The 16,221-nt window shown below is 38.9% G+C and overlaps 1 protein-coding gene across 4 annotated transcripts in view; it reads left to right on the top strand.

The window, feature by feature from the left end:
- The first annotated feature begins 11 nt into the window (after nucleotides 1-11).
- STYK1 (serine/threonine/tyrosine kinase 1) overlaps nucleotides 12-16,221 on the top strand; it is a 58,136-nt gene continuing 41,926 nt past the window's right edge. For 3 of the 4 annotated variants that reach the window (XM_082348849.1, XM_082348846.1, XM_082348845.1), the window contains exon 1: nucleotides 8,498-12,531. The gene's annotated coding sequence lies outside the window, so the exon portion shown is untranslated. The other variant, XM_082348848.1, reaches the window with a different exon arrangement.

The raw sequence follows: 16,221 nt of genomic DNA, 5'->3' as shown, positions 1-16,221 counted from the left end.
GTAGGCGTATGAGCTGAGAGCATAGGAAATGGGGTTGTTTTTGGAATGAACAAGTTCACATCTGAGTTCAGCAGTAGGCGTGTTTGGTTTGGTGCTCTTAGCTCTTGACTAATCCTGGTTGAGATGGTTGATGACATTTCGGTTAACAGCTTCCTTTAGGTTAATGAAGGGGTTAGTAGTTCTAATATCCTTGAACTTCTAACCGCAGAGGTTTTCAGCACCAACTGCTGTGTCGTGCTTATATATGTGTGTCTTTCAGAAAAGAGGAAGGGGGCCTCTTTGCAACCGCACTACAAATTTCTTCCCCCAGGGAGTAGATGGTGCCCCTAGGTTGAGAGACACTACAGTATATGTCAATTCTGTTGAGTTACTTCTCAGATCCACTGCACCTTTCAAATTGTTTATTCCCTAAATCAAGTACATACTTGAGCCTAGGCTTGCGCAAAGCACTGTTCGAGTGGCACAAACCCACAAAAGACCCGAGTCCCGCTGAGTTTGCGTTTTAGTGAGTGAATATAGAGAATCAACAAATATGTAAACAAATGTGAAATTTAATATCAGATGGCAATATATGTTATAAAGAAAAATAAAACATGGTAAGGGGCAGAGATTGGCATAATTGTGGGAGGTATGTTTATTTTAAAGGGGGGTGTCTTTCCTATAAGATAAGAGGATATATAAATGGAGTCCTGTGGTGAGAGATGGATAACCATTTGACTATCTGGAGAGAAGAACATTCCAGGCAGAGGGAGCAGATGCAAAGACTCTAAGCAGGGAGCATACGTGGCTTGTTTGAGAAATCATAAGCTGGAGAAATTGGATTGTTCAAGAACCTTGTATTGCTTTGCAAGTTTAAAAAAATCAAAATTGGTAATATATACAAGGCAAAAATGTTCAAAGGTATAAAAAAGTATTTTATGAAGTAAGTCTCCCATCTCAGTCCTGGTTCCCTCAAGGCAACCGGTTAGCATGTTTTTAAAACATACATCTATTTCAGATATCTTTTGTGCGTGAGTCTGTGTGCATGTGTATGTCTGACCAACTAATGTGACTTCGGGGAGATGGGGTCTTAATTGTCTCTAACGAGACTTATACATCTGTTGTTATAATTCTGTAGGTAACTTTACTGCCCAGCTGTTTGCTCTCTTTTCTAACTTTCCCCTTTTCCCTGCTCATTTTAAAGCAATTTTATTATTATGGAGTATTTCCAACATACTTTTTTTTTTTTTAATAGAATGATCTTGTGGATTATTACATAGGCATATGGGAGTCCACGGATTTTTTTTTTTTAATTTTTATTTATTTATTTATGGCTGTGTTGGGTCTTCGTTTCTGTGCGAGGGCTTTCTCTAGTTGCAGCAAGCGGAGGCCACTCTTCATCGCGGTGCGCGGGCCTCTCACTATCGCGGCCTCTCTTGCTGCGGAGCACAGGCTCCAGACGCGCAGGCTCAGTAGTTGTGGCTCACGGGCCTAGTTGCTCCGCGGCATGTGGGATCTTCCCAGACCAGGGCTCGAACCCGTGTCCCCTGCATTAGCAGGCAGATTCTCAACCACTGCGCCACCAGGGAAGCCCTCCAACATAGTTTTTAAAATGTTTTTTTAAAAATGTACCATATACATTTGGGCCCTGAGATTTTTTTCCACCTAATATCTTTCCTCTTGTTCCATCACCAGTGTATGTAGAGTCCTCTTATCCTTTATACTGGCTCCATAACTTCGCACTACATAGCTCCCCATACCTGTGTCAGTCTTCTGTTACTGGGTATTGAGGGTTTTTCAACATTGCAATTATAAACACTTTGTCATTCCAACACCCTTACCTCTAAATACCACCATCCATCAGGGTTACAGCTATTCTATTTCTAGAGAAAAAAATGTAGCAATGAGTGCATAGAGTTGGGGAAAAAAAGTCTTAACTTTGGTAGTGTATATAATTACAACCCTACAACACACTGGTTGGAGCTACAGGAGAAAATACAAATTGAATGTGATATGAGGATGGGCCTGAAGTTAAGTTCTTTTACAGCACAAAATCAGGGACTTGAATTACTTTACCAAGAGACACACGGCCCCTGGATGGGAGCACAGCTATAGAGATTAACTAGAGCCTGTTATACCGTGATTACACATTAGCTGTGATCGGTATTCATTTGAAGCTCTGGAGTTTTGCATATTTGCAACAGCACCTATTGGGAAAGTAGCCCTATGCAACTCAAAATGATAGAGTGCCTGCCTGCTATGTGCCAAGTAATGCTGGGTGTTTTCACGTCACAAATATATCAATTGCAACAGCATTATAGGGATTCCTGCGTTTATTGCACAGAGGCAATTTTCGAAAGTACTTTTGCCCTTAGTGGATTGAAGAAATGTATTTATAAAGACTAATACTTCGAAATTTTGAAGTAATAAAGTTCTTTGAATCTTAGAACTGACACATTAAATCCAAGAGCTTGTACTTGGTTTCAGCTGAAAAGAGGGAAAAAACCTCTTGACTTTAGAGGAATAATTGTATATATTATGGCATGAATGTCTGGTTTAATAGGAAAAGTCTAGAAAGGAAGCAGGTGCTGGTAGAAATCTCTGAAAATTAGGTGATCTTGTCAGTGGCAGTGGTAAAGACTTCATCAGCTTTGTGACTTTCTCAGGGTGAAAGCATTTCATTTTAACTGATAAGCTAGTTCCAGAGCCACCCAGGTTCTCAGAATGGGGATGGGAAGCTGTAATGGAATTGAAACCCACACTGATAATGTAATATTTCCCCCAGCCCCTGTAGTTTGGGCAGTATTCCGTTAAGAAGGGTATAGAGTGGAAGCATGTGAGAAATGAGAAATTGCTACTTTGTTACTGCCATAGTATCATCCTTTCATGCACTGATCTTCTCACTTTAATTCATGGAGGATTTCACCTGTGGAGTTCTGGGTGACTCCTATACCTGCTACATTGACATGGCACCACTGGGAACAGGATTTACCAAGCAATAAAAACATTGGGAATTGCATGCGTGTGTGTGTATTTTATTTAAGAAATTCCTAAACTATTTGCCAGAATGGTTGTTAGGGGCTGAATTATGTTCCAAATTCTTACGTTGAAGCCCTAACTCCCACTGCCTCAGAATATAACCATATCTGGAGATAGGTTAATGAGGCCAGTAGGGTGGGGCCCAATTCCATAGGATTGGTGCCCTAATAAGACCAGGAAGAGACACCAGGGGCTCACATGTGCTGAAGGATGACCATGTGAAGGGGCAGGCAATAGGGCAGCTATCTGCAAGCCGAGATGCCTCAGGAGAAACCAAACCAGCCAGCACCTTGATCTTGGACTTCCAGCTCCAGGACTCTGAGAAAATAAATTGTTTAAACCATCCAGTCTGTGGTGTGTTTTTGTGGCAGCCCTAGCAATCTAATACAGTGGCTGTATCATTTTACATTCATAGCGGCCATGTATGAGAGTTCTTATCTGCATTTGGTATTGTCACTTTTTAAAATTTAGCTCTTCTGTAAATAATGTGTGTGGTGATATTTATTGTGATTTTAACTTGCATTTCCCTAGTGGCTAATAATGTTGAATATATTTTCATATGCTCATCTGTTGTGTGTATATTCTCTGGTGAAACATCTATTCATGTCTTTTACAATTTTTTTTTTTTTTTTTAAGCTGGCTATGAGTGGCTGAGTCCTTGGGCTCAGCCAATCTTTTCAGCCTCTGGATCTAGAAGGGACCGTTGGAGGAACAGACCCTGGTCCCTGCTTCTTTGTCCTGGTGGCTGGGCCGAACAGGGCCCTTGCTCTTGAAGTCTGAGACTGGGCATTGACCTTGTGGGAACACCCTGAATTTAAAGTGCTGGGAAGATTTTTAAGGGCCAGGGATGGATCTTTTCTAAATGTTATTACTTGTAAATAAAGTCTGTTTTTCTCCCTTGGTGGGAAAATTTATTAAAAACAAAACAAAACAGTTCTTTATGTATTATAATTTAGATATGAGTCCTTTGTCAAATATGTGGTTTGTAAATATTTTCTTCCAGTTAGTGGCTTATCTTTTCACCCTCTTAACGGTGTCTTTTGTTAGAGCAAAAGTTTTTGATTTCGATAAAGTCCAATTTATTGATTATTTTTCCTGTATGAATTGTGCTTTTGGTGTCGTGTCTAAGAACTTTTCATCTAGCCTAGGTCTTGAAGATTTTCTTCTGTGTTTTCCTCTGAGATAATTTTTGTATAGGATGTGAGGTATAGGTTGAGGTTCATTTTTTTTGCCTACGAATATCCGATTATCCCAGCACCATTTCTTGAAAAGACTATCCTTCCTTGGCTGCACTGCTTATGCCTTTGCCAAAATCCAGTTGGCCCTGCTCGTGTGGGTTTATTTATGGGGTCTCTATTCTGTTCCATTGGTCTAGCTTGTCTGTCCCTCTGCCAACAACACATTGTCTTGATTACTGTAAATCTTAAAATATAGAAATACAATAGATTTTTATATGTTGACCATGTATTCTATAAATTCACTGAATTCATTTATCAGTTCTAGGAATTTTTTTTTTTTTTTTTTTGGTAAATTGGAATTTTCCGTAGTTACAAAACAGGATTTAAAAAAAAAAAAAAAAAAAAAACCAGGATTTTTATCATATTATCTGAATATAGGGACAGTTTTATCCTTTTTTTCCAGTCTGTGTGCCTTTTATTTCCTCTCCTTGCCTCATTGTGCTGGTTGGCTAGGACTTCTGTTTTTATTTCATTGATTTCTGCACATTATTATTTCCTTTGGGTTTATTTTGCTCTTCAGTTTCTGTTTTTTTTAAGATGGGAGCTTAGATTATTGACTTGAGACTTTTCTCCTATTCTAAGATAAGCATTTTAATGCTATAAATGTCCCTGTCAGCACTGCTTTACCTGTGCCCCACAAATTTCAAATGTTGTATTTACATTTTCATACAGTTTAATGTATTTTAAAATTTGAGACTTTCTCGTTCACCCATTTAGAAGTGTGGTGCTTAATTTCCAAGTGTTTAGTGCTTTTTCTGTTATCTTTCTGATGTTAATTTCTAATTTTATTCCCTTGTTGTCAGAGAACATGCTGAATAATTTTACTTCCTTAAAATTTGTTGAGTATTATTTTGGTTTTACGGCTCATGATATGGTCTATCATATAGCATGTTCTATGAGCTCTTACAAATATTTCTGCTCTTGTTGGGTGGACTGTTCTATAAATGTCAACAAGATTCTGTTGATTGATGTTGTTGTCAAGTTTTCCTACTTTCTTGCACCAACAGACCATCTGTCCATCTAGACCCACTGGTTTCTCCTCCATCAACATGTAGTGCTGAGTTTTGGGGGAGACAAAGGAAACCTTCAAAGCTATATACTGACTGAGTTTATCAAAAGATGTGGTTTCAAACTGGGAGATTGGAATTGACATATATACACTAATATGTATAAAATAGATAACTAATAAGAACCTGTTGTATAAAAAAATAAATAAAATAAAATTCAGAAATGCAAAAAAAAAAAGATGTGGTTTCAGCCAGACTGAGTGAAGAAGGGGCAAGATCTTAGCACCTTTCCCACTTGGAAACTTGTCTTGTGAACTCATGTAGACCTAAGCTAAACCTATCTTAACTCCTTCAAAAATTTAAGAAACTGGGTTAGGCAAATTAAAGATGATAAAAATTGTATGGAAAAAAAGTAAAGAAATACGGTATTATTAACTTAGGGACTTTTTAATCTTTAAGGTTTCTTGCATAAATGAAAAATACATTAAGTGCCAATGTTCTCAGCATTGTTTTAAACCTTCACACCAATCCTGGCTACTAGCTTTTGTTGCCATTTAGGAAATGAGAAAGTTGTGGATCCAGGTCACACAGATTCACTAGGAGGCTCAAACCCATGGAAATGGAGGAGACAGAGTCTGGGAATCAGAAGATCTGGGTTCAGATCCAAAGTTCTCATCATCTTTAATCTCAAGCCACTCACTCAGCAGCAGGGTTTTCATGTCTGGCTGAAAGGAAAAACGTTGTGTGGATCAGTGGTTTTCAACTGGGGGTCAGGGTGAAGTCATTGCAGAGTTTTCCCCAGCTCTCCCTCAACTTTAGTATGCCATTGTCCTTTCGTAAGTGCCTCTGTCAAGATCACTTCTAGGGATGGCACCAAAGAACTATATTTCACTGGCTGATATTCGTAATCTGGGTCTGCACATAATTGTAGGGGAAATGATAGCAGAGGCAACAGCCAATGTAGAGTGTTCCAAGCGTGTGGCAACAAACAGGAACAGGCAACGGAGAAGCTGAATGAGGATTGGACAACTTGCTCACTTAGTGTCAGTTTAGAAGTGTGTTTAGGAACTTCCCTGGTGGCACAGTGGTTAAAAATCTGCCTGCCAATGCAGGGGACACAGGTTTGAGCCCTGGTCCGGGAAGATCCCACATGCCCCGGAGCAAATAAGCCCGTGCACCACAACTACTGAGCCTGCGTTCTAGAGCCCGTGAGCCACAACTACTGAGCCCGCGTGCCACAACTACTGAAGCCCACGCACATAGAGCCCATGATCCGCAACAAGAGAAGACACCACAATGAGAAGCCCGCATACCGAAACGAAGGGTAGCCCCTGCTCGCCACAACTAGAGGGAGCCCGCGCGCAGCAACGAAGACCCAGCACAGCCAAAATAAATAAATAAATAAATTCATTTAAAAAAAAAAAAGGAAAAAAAGAAGTGTGTTTAAACTGTGATATGAGACCATTTTTGACAAGTATAGTTTGAGATAACTCTAGAGTTGCTGAAGTTAAAATGTACTAGTGATGGTTAAGAACTACTGAAGTCATTTTCTTGACAGACTCTGAACTTTTCTTTTTTCCTCCACTTTTCCTTTGCTTAGTCCTTCCGCTCCTCTTCCTTCTTTTAGGACATTCATTTTAAGGTTCAACTACTGCTGGTGTCACATCCTTTACAAATATGACTGTAGTTGCGAGGTTGCAGATGAACCACGGGAAGAGTTTTCCAATGCTTTCAATCTGGATTCCCTTTCCAATCTTATTCATCACAATGTCCCAGTTTGTGTACTTATAACTTAGAGTGGTCAGAGGTTTGTTTGTTTTTTTCCCTACCACAACCCTCAGGGATAAATTTCCTGATGTTAATAAAGAAATAAGAAAAGACTCAGTTGTACAGTTTTTCTCATGATACTATGCTAGTGGTTTCAAATGAAGTTATTTAAATTTCAGATACTATAGGTACCATTGAGAATAGTTGTCTCTGTTCTTTTAGTCATTCATTCTAATTTAAAAAATTGATTTAAGTCAATTTTTAAAAATGAGTATGCAAGTCACTTTACAGTACATCTGAAACTAACACATTGTAAATCAACTGAACTTCAATTAAAAATAAATAAATAAAAGTGAGTATGTATCCCAATGCATGCGTTTTTAATACAAAAACTCTGTGTATGTATTTGTATGTACTTATAGTACCTGTTATAAAACATAAAAAAGAAATTAAAAATGAAAGACAAGATATCATGCAGAAAATGTTTATTAATGTAACAAACTTCTTACTATGATATTTTAATAATAACTAGTAAAGTGATTTAAATTGTTTTATTATTTGTAAAAGTATTGGCTTAATATTTTGTGATATGTGATTTGAAAATATGTTTTATATGTTCACTTTGATCTGATAGTCGATTTCAGTGGCTGTAATAGCTGAAAAAAATGTATGGGTCCAAATGGAAGAAAAGCATTTTGCTTCTATCATGATATATTTCAATTCCATCTACCAACTATTTAAATGTTTTGTTGGAATTTGCATAGAAAATTATCTATCTGGTATCAAAACAGTTATGTAAACTAGTTAGAAATTGTTACATAATAATTGCTTTCAAAGTAAGTGGAAACTATTCATTTATATAATTTTTAGAGAGGTTAGAAATTTTAAAAAGTTTTAGAAATATGTAAATATGAGAGAATTCAGAGATGAAAAATATATCATTTCAGCAACAGAAAAATACAAGATAATGAATAATAACATCTCCAAAAACCCGTTTTCAAACCCCATAGCAAGGGTTCTTTTCAAAAAAGTTCAATTTTTACACATTGTGAAAATATCACTTTTACCTTGAAGGTGTTCATCTTTTCTACAACTATCTGCTAGCATACTCCTGTCAGTCACTGAACACAGAAAAAATAGCAAATTTAGGAGACCTGCCTTCATATAAAAGAAAAGTGGATAACATTTTAAATGTGACAATTCTCTTAAGTATACAGGTGCATCTATATAGGACAATTTATTACTTCTCATTTCAAGGTATTGCCAGGATTATACTATTTAATGGTTTTGATTTTACAAAATAAACCACATTGATATCATTATAGATTGCATTATGTTAAACATATATAAACAAATGTAAGTTATCAACCCCTTTTTTCATGTAATTGCATTTCTTTTCTCAGGATACCTCATCCTGCATATGTGACACGTGACCCTCTGACATGCAGATTCAGTGAGTATTCCATTGTCACTCTTTTATACAAAAATACAGTGAATTTTAGTGAGAAAGCTTACTTTCATATACTTCAAGATAAAAACATAAGCAAACCTTCGTATTTTCCTCACAATTTACATATATCTCACTAATGTATCCTATGTACCGAGCACTGTATAGATTATCTTTTACCTTTACTGCAAGACTTTTTATTTCCCTTTTATTTATGTGGAGAACAGTGGCTCTGAAAAAGTGGTATGCCTGCATTTCTCAGGGTAATTAATTCTAGCTGCTGTAACAAACCATCGTAAATTTCAGTGGCTTACTATAATACACTTTTTTCTTATGGACGCTTTTGGTTGAGTGGTTCCCATGGGCAATTTTCCTCCCAGTGGCTTCTTAGGAATAAAATCTCTTTCCTTGCTATGGGTCTGTTGTCTTTAATACATGTTTTCAGCTTGTCCTGCTGTCATCCAGCCAGTAGATAGGGAAACGAGAAGATGTCTCCTGGGCTATGGTCCTCACTGCTCTGAAGAGGTAGGGGGAAATGTCGGTATATATAAGATATTAGAGAAGGGGGTATGTACAGTCAAGCTCACATTTTGGCAGAGGGTTACTGCTGGTCACCAGGAGCAGATGCCTACGTGAGTGATTTTAGTGCTTTTCTAGATATCAGAAGATGCAAGAAATTGGGCTCATAAAATCTCCTCCTGAAAATATCTAACTATCTGAAGGCCTGTTCTGCCAATTTTTCCCAGAGCACAGAGACCCTCATTCCTGATATCCACCCTGAACCCCTTTTAAGGTGTGTTGAAGGTCAGGGATTGCTGTGGCTAGTGACTTCATCCTTGTAGAACCAGATGGCGAGTGACAATTTTTAGTTGGCAATATCTACTGTTCTTTCAATTCCTGAGATGCCCCATTTAGGTGGGGGGCATTGCTACAGCGAGTCTATTGCTGACTCTGTTTACAGCTTGCATCATTGTTCTGTTTCCATGTGCCATGCAAACCTTTGTAAGCCTCTGGGCCTGTGAAGCTGTGTATGGTCCCCTGCTGCCCTCCTATGGTGAAGTTGGATTGTTTTCAGATAAAGTTGGAAGAATCCATTTGCCTCGCTTTTGTGTTAACTTCCTTTGAAACAGTTCCAGAGCAATGCTACCCAAAGTCTATCATAGTTTTTTGGCTTTGTTTTGTTTTTCTGTTTTGTGAAATAACTCTCCCAGTTGTACTTACGGTCACCTTTCCTGAGGCTCAGTTATGTTATGAGGTCTAGGCCAAAGGACTTTAAGAGACAGACACAACGCTGAACATCATTCTATTCTTGTCATTGGGCAAAGCCTTCTTGCTCTGACTCTTTCCTTATAATTAACAATTTTCTAGGGCTTTCTCCATGCCTCACGTAAACAGATTTCAGGAGGGTCCACCCCACCAGTCTTCAAGCTGGAATTCCTCCTCACATTTGTAGAATCCGACAGAATACACTAAATAACACAGGAACGAGTGTTGTTGTAGGAATTTAGAGGATCTGGTAGAGGTGTGTATGGACTAAACTGCAGAATGAAGAGGTCCCCAGTATATATTTCAGTGTGACCTCTTGCTGTTCAGTACTTAATATGGGCAGAGCAGAAAATGGGCATTCAATAAATGCTGATTGAACGAATGGCGAGGCCGAAATAGCCATCTGGCAGGGAAGGATGGACTGAAGCATTGCTGAAAATGAGTAAGAGGGACAGAAATTTGAGGCAGAGGTAATAATTGAAATTATAAGGGAATGAACACTTGGAGAGAAAAGAGAAATAAGGGGTATCTAGACACCTTATTCATGCATATATGTGTGGGACCAGTGATACATATATGCCTCCTGTTTATATCTTCTGTTTAAGATTCTCTATCTAGCATGTATGTAGGTGTTTCTGTGTCTGTGCAGTTATTTCCAGAGTTTTCTCTATCTCAGAAATTTTAAAAATTCATCATTTATTTGAATTGTTTATTAAAATTGGAGAATAAACTTTTGAATCCCCCTTTGTTCTATCTGTATATATTTTTAAAAATTTCTAGGTCCTAGAGGTTATTACTTCTATGACTGTAGTGGGTCCTTTACAAAAACTAGATTTTTAAACACAATTCTGTGTATCAGAATGGGTATCTAGCAGTATGTTGGATGCTGCAGGAATTACAAAAATGAGTAAGCCATGGTCTCTGCCTTCAAGGAGATCAGGGTTTTTGGGGAAGTAGAGTAGGAGATTACATAATATAAAGCTCAGATCAGTCCATGTGTCTTTTTTTTTTTTTTTAATAATGCGACTATCTTTTAAAATTTTTATTTATTTATATTTATTTTTGGCTGTGTTGGGTCTTCGTTTCTGTGCGAGGGCTTTCTCTAGTTGCGGCAAGCGGGGGCCACTCTTCATTGCGGTGCGCGGGCCTCTCACTGTCGCGGCCTCTCTTGTTGCGGAGCACAAGCTCCAGACGCGCAGGCTCAGTAGTTGTGGCTCACGGGCCTAGTTGCTCCGCGGCATGTGGGATCTTCCCAGACCAGGGCTCGAACCCGTGTCTCCTGCATTGGCAGGCAGATTCTCAACCGCTGCGCCACCAGGGAAGCCCCTCATGTGTCTTTTATTCATCAATTATGACATAAAGGATGGGAAGAAAATTTGACTGATGAGACTTCATCCATTCTTTTTTTAAAAATTGAGGTAAAATTCCCATAACAGAATTAACCATCAACCATTCTTAAATGTCAATTCAGTGGCATTCAGTACAATTCATCCTATTTTAAGAGATCCGAAGGAAATAAAACTGTTACTAGCAAAGACTAGAGAACTGAAGTACCTCAGTCTCTAAATGTGCCACATCACATTGCACCCAAATTCTTTCTGTTCTAATGATGCCCAATTTCTGCTTAGTTTGTTAACAATGCTGAGCAAACTGGTCGTCTATTCAATCTACGACCTATATTTCTTGAATAGAACATGTATCAGGTGTTAGTATCTAATTTGGAATTCTCCCAGCTGTGTATTTTCTTCAGTGTCTCCTATGATTGTAAAATCCACGTGGGGCGACTTCCCTGGTGGCGCAATGGTTAAGAATCCGCCTGCCAATGCAGGGGACACGGGTTCGAGACCTGGAAAGATCCCACATGCCGCAGAGCAACTAAGCCCATGCGCCACAACTACTGAGCCCACATTCCACAAATAATACTGGAGCCCGTGTGCCTAGAGCCCGTGATCCTCAACAAGAGAGGCCACAGCAATGAGAAGCCCGCGCACGGAAACGAAGAACAGTCCCCGCTCGCTGCAACTAGAGAAAGCCCAGGCGCAGCAACAAAGACCCAACACAGCCATAAATAAATAAATAAATAGATAGATAGATAAATAAATAAATAATTTAAAAAGTTAACATAAATTCCATATGGGCCAGTAACCTAACTAGTTGTTCATCACTATATCCCTAGAGGAGAACCGAGCACACGGATTATGTAAAAAGCATTTGTGAATGATTGATTACCTACTCCTGGGATTTTTATTTTCACTTGTCCCATATCTATTGCCTCATGTCATAGCAGTGGTCAACATAATCTGGTGCACCCAGTAAAGACTTGGGGTTGCGATTGTCCCTGGAGCTAAAGTCAAATCCTGACCATTCTGAGCACTAATGAAGGCAGCTGTTATTGGGTCGCACAGGAGGTGGCGCTGTTGCCCTTTATCATGACTATAATTTCACCTGGACAGGCGTCTCCTTTATACCTGTCTAGCAATCGCTAGTGAAGGAAATGAATAAGTTGATCAGCAACAAGTCCACCTTTTACAGTTTCGGCAGAGGTTTCCTGCTGGTTCATGTGTGGTGAGTCCCGGAAACCTCAGTGCCCGCAGACTTTCCTTTGTGGGGAACCCGCCCAAACTCCATCCTTTGCTGGCAGCCACGCCCCACAGTGGGAAGGAGGGACTGAAAAGCATTTCCTTGAGGACGGCACAGCTTTGCCCTACCCAAAACAGTCTTTTTTTTTTTTTTTTTCCTGGCTGGGCCAGTTTCATCTGAAATACAGAGTGACCAGAGGAAGGACACGGTAGTAAAAAGGGTTTGGGGGTACTAAGGGTGGGAGGGGGATGGCAGTGATGCAGCTCTGGGTGGACTTTGATGTTTGGGAAGAAAAAAAGGGAGGCGGCCGAAAGTGGGATGGTTGCGAGTGGCTGTTTCTATTTTATGTGAACAGCGATTACCAGGTGAATGAATCTGTATTTCTTTGGAACAAGCATCTCGTGGGTTTTGGCTTCTGTCTTTTTTTAAGGAGAGGCTAAACTTGCCTCAGCAATTTTGGCAAGGACAGAGGCAGCCAGAAAGCAAAGTGATGAGGGGGTCTCTGTGTATTACTGGAGAGGAGGCCGTCAGGAGAGGGGAGATATATAGAAACAATCATGTACAGGATTTACAGGACTTGTCACAGGACAATACAGTCGTTCAGAAGTGCCGCCTTGGGCTCCCTGCTCTCAGCTTCAGTTCCTCATCTCTTATGCATAATTAAGAACGTAATTACCTCACGGGGTTGTTGTGATATTTAAATGAGATGAGATAATATCTGTAATCACGCTTAAAAATTGTGCAGTCTGATAATGCTGTTCTTCGTTTACCGAATTTCGGTTTCCTTCTTAATTTGTCTTCTCTTTTTCTTTTTTATTGAAGTATAGTTGATTTACAATATTATATTAGTTTCAGGTGTACAGCATAGTGATTCAGTATTTTTATAGATTTTACTCTGTTAAAAGTTATTACAAAATAATGGCTATTATTCCCTGTGCTGTGCAATATATCCTTGTTGCTTATGTATTTTATACAAAGTAGTTTGTTATCTCTTAATCCCATACCCGTATCTTGCTCCTTCCCCCTTCCCTCTCCCCACTGGTAACTACTAATTTGTTTTCTATATCTGTGGGTCTGTTCTGTTTTGCTATATACTTTCATTTGTTTTATTTTTTATATTCCACAAGTAAGTGTGAATACAGTATTTGTCTTTCTCTGTCTGACTTATTTTACTATGCATGCTGTTCTCTAGGTCCATCCATGTTGCTGCAAATGGCAGAATTTCATTCTTTTTTTATGGCTGAGTAATATTCCAATATATATACATATATAATGTATATACGTCTTTTTTTATCCATTTGTCTGTTGATGGCCACTTGGGTTGCTTCCATATTTTGGCTATTATAAATAATGCTGCTTTGAACATTGGTGTGCATGTATCTTTTCAAATAAGTGTTTTCATGTTTCCGGATATACACCCAGGAGTGGATTTGCTGGGTCATATGGTAATCCTATGTTTAATTTTCTGAGGAACATCCATACTGTTTTCCATAGCAACTGCACCAATTTACATTCCCACAGAGTACAAGAGTTCCCTTATCTCTACATCCCTTCCAAAATTTGTTATTTAAAGCTATTCTGACAGGTGTGAGATGATATCTCATTGTGCTTTTGATTTGCATTTCCTTGCTGATTAGTGATGTTGAGCATCTTTTCATTTGCCTGTTAGCCATCTGTATGTCTTCTTTGGAAAAATGTCTATTCAGGTCTTCTGGCCATTTTTTTAATTGGGTTGTTTGGGTTTTTTTAATATTGAGTTGGATGAACTGTTTGTGTATTTTGTGTATTAAGCCCCTGTTGGTTGTGTCATTTGCAAACACTTTCTCCCATTCCATAGGTTGTCTTTTTGTTTTGTTGGTGGTTTCCTTTGCTGTGCAAAAGCATTTAAGTTTAATTAGGTCCCATTTGGTTATTTTTACTTTTATTTCTTTTGCCTTAGGAGACTGATCCAAGAAAATACTGCTATGATTTATGTCAAAGAGTGTTCTGCCTATGGTCTTTTTTAGGAATTTTATGGTTTTAGGTCTTACATTTAGGTCCTTTAACCATTTTGAGTTTATTCTTGTATATGGTGTAAAGAAATGTTCTAATCTCATTGTTTTATGTAGCTGTCCAGTTTTCCCAGCACCACTTGTTGAAGAGACTGTCTTTTCTCTGTTGTATATTCTCGCTTCCTTTGTTGTAGATTAATTGACCATAAGTGCATGGGTTTATTTCTGCTTTCTATTCTGTTCTATCGATCTGTGTGTATGTTTTTGTGCCAGTACTGTGCTATTTTGATTACTGTACCTTTGTAGTCTAGTCTGAAGTCAGGGAGAGTGATTCCTCCAGCTCTGCTCATCTTTCTCAAGATTGTTTTGGTTATTTGGAGTCTTTTGTGTTTCCATACAACTTTCTTAAGTATTTGTTCTAGTTCTGTGAAAAATACCATTGATATTTTAATAGAAGTTACATTGAATCTGTAGATTGCCTTGGGTAGCCTGGTAATTTTAACAATATTAATTCTTCCAATCCAGGAACAGGATATATCTTTCCATCTGTTTGTGTCATCTTCAATTTCTTTCATCAGTGTCTTATAGTTTTCAGAGTACAGTTCTTCTGCCTCCTTAGGTAGGTTTATTCCTAGGTATTTTATTCTTTTTGAAGTGATTATAAATGAGTTTTGATCCCCTTCCCTCTGTCTCCACCTTTGATAACCCCTTTAATGCAAATATTGGTGCACTTAATGTTATCCCAGAGATCTCTTAGATTGACTTCATTTATTAAAATTTGCTTTTCTTTTTGCTGTTATGATTGGTGATTTCCATTATTCTATCTTCCAGATCACGTATGTGTTCTTCTGTATCACTTAGTCTGCTATTCATTCTTTCTAGTGTGTTTTTTTTTTCTAGTGTGTTTTTTATTTGTTATTGAGTTCGTCATTTTTGATTGAGTTTTTAAAAATATATTCTAGTTCTTTGTTAAAACTCCCACGGTGTTCATCTATTCTTTTCCTTAATTTAGTTAACATCCTTATTACTAATGCTTTGAATTCTTTACCTGGTAATTGTTTATTTCTGTTTGTTATTTATTTTTTCAGGGTTTTTTTTTTTTTTGGCTTAACTTTCTCTGACTGTATTGACTCTATGAACAGTTACCTCTTGCAGTCTTTTTTTTTTTTTAATTATTTATTTATTTATGGCTGTGTTGGGTCTTCGTTTCTGTGCGAGGGCTTTCTCTAGTTGCAGTAGGCGGGGGCCACTCTTCATCGCGGTGCGCGGGCCTCTCACTATCGCGGCCTCTCCTGTTGTGGAGCACAGGCTCCAGACGCGCAGGCTCAGTAGTTGTGGCTCACGGGCCTAGTTGCTCCGCGGCATGTGGGATCTTCCCAGGGCTACGAACCCGTGTCCCCTGCATTGGCAGGCAGATTCTCAACCACTGCGCCACCAAGGAAGCCCCGTATATATATATATATATATATATATATATATATATATATATATATATATATATATATATATATACACACACATATATTAGGTTGGTTATATATCCTGATCTTGGAGAAGTGGCTTATACAGGAGACATCCTATAGGGCCCATCTGTTGTGGTGAGCTGACTACTGTAGGTGTGCTGGTAGGCAGGGCTTGCCCCCAGCCAGTGGCTCTCAGGCCCTGCCTCATGTGGAGGATGCTGGCCCACTGGAGGGTGGAACTGGGTCCTTGGGTGACTGCTTGTGGGGCTTGAGGTGGGGGGGTTCCCAGGGCTGGTTCCCCCCATATGGCTGGTTTCTTGGCCTGTGGGGTCCTAGGACTGGTGTCTACTGGCTGGTGGGCAGGTAAGCCCCTGGTGCTAATAGGCTAGAGGGAGGATTCCAAAACGGTGCTTGCCAGTGTTACCGAAAGCTCGGCCTCTCTGT

The sequence above is a fragment of the Balaenoptera borealis genome, assembly GCF_965194805.1.
Source record: "Balaenoptera borealis genome assembly, chromosome: 13".
NCBI lineage: Eukaryota > Metazoa > Chordata > Mammalia > Artiodactyla > Balaenopteridae > Balaenoptera > Balaenoptera borealis.
Note: the sequence above shows the minus strand (reverse complement) of the source record. Positions and strands in the feature narration are given on the sequence as shown.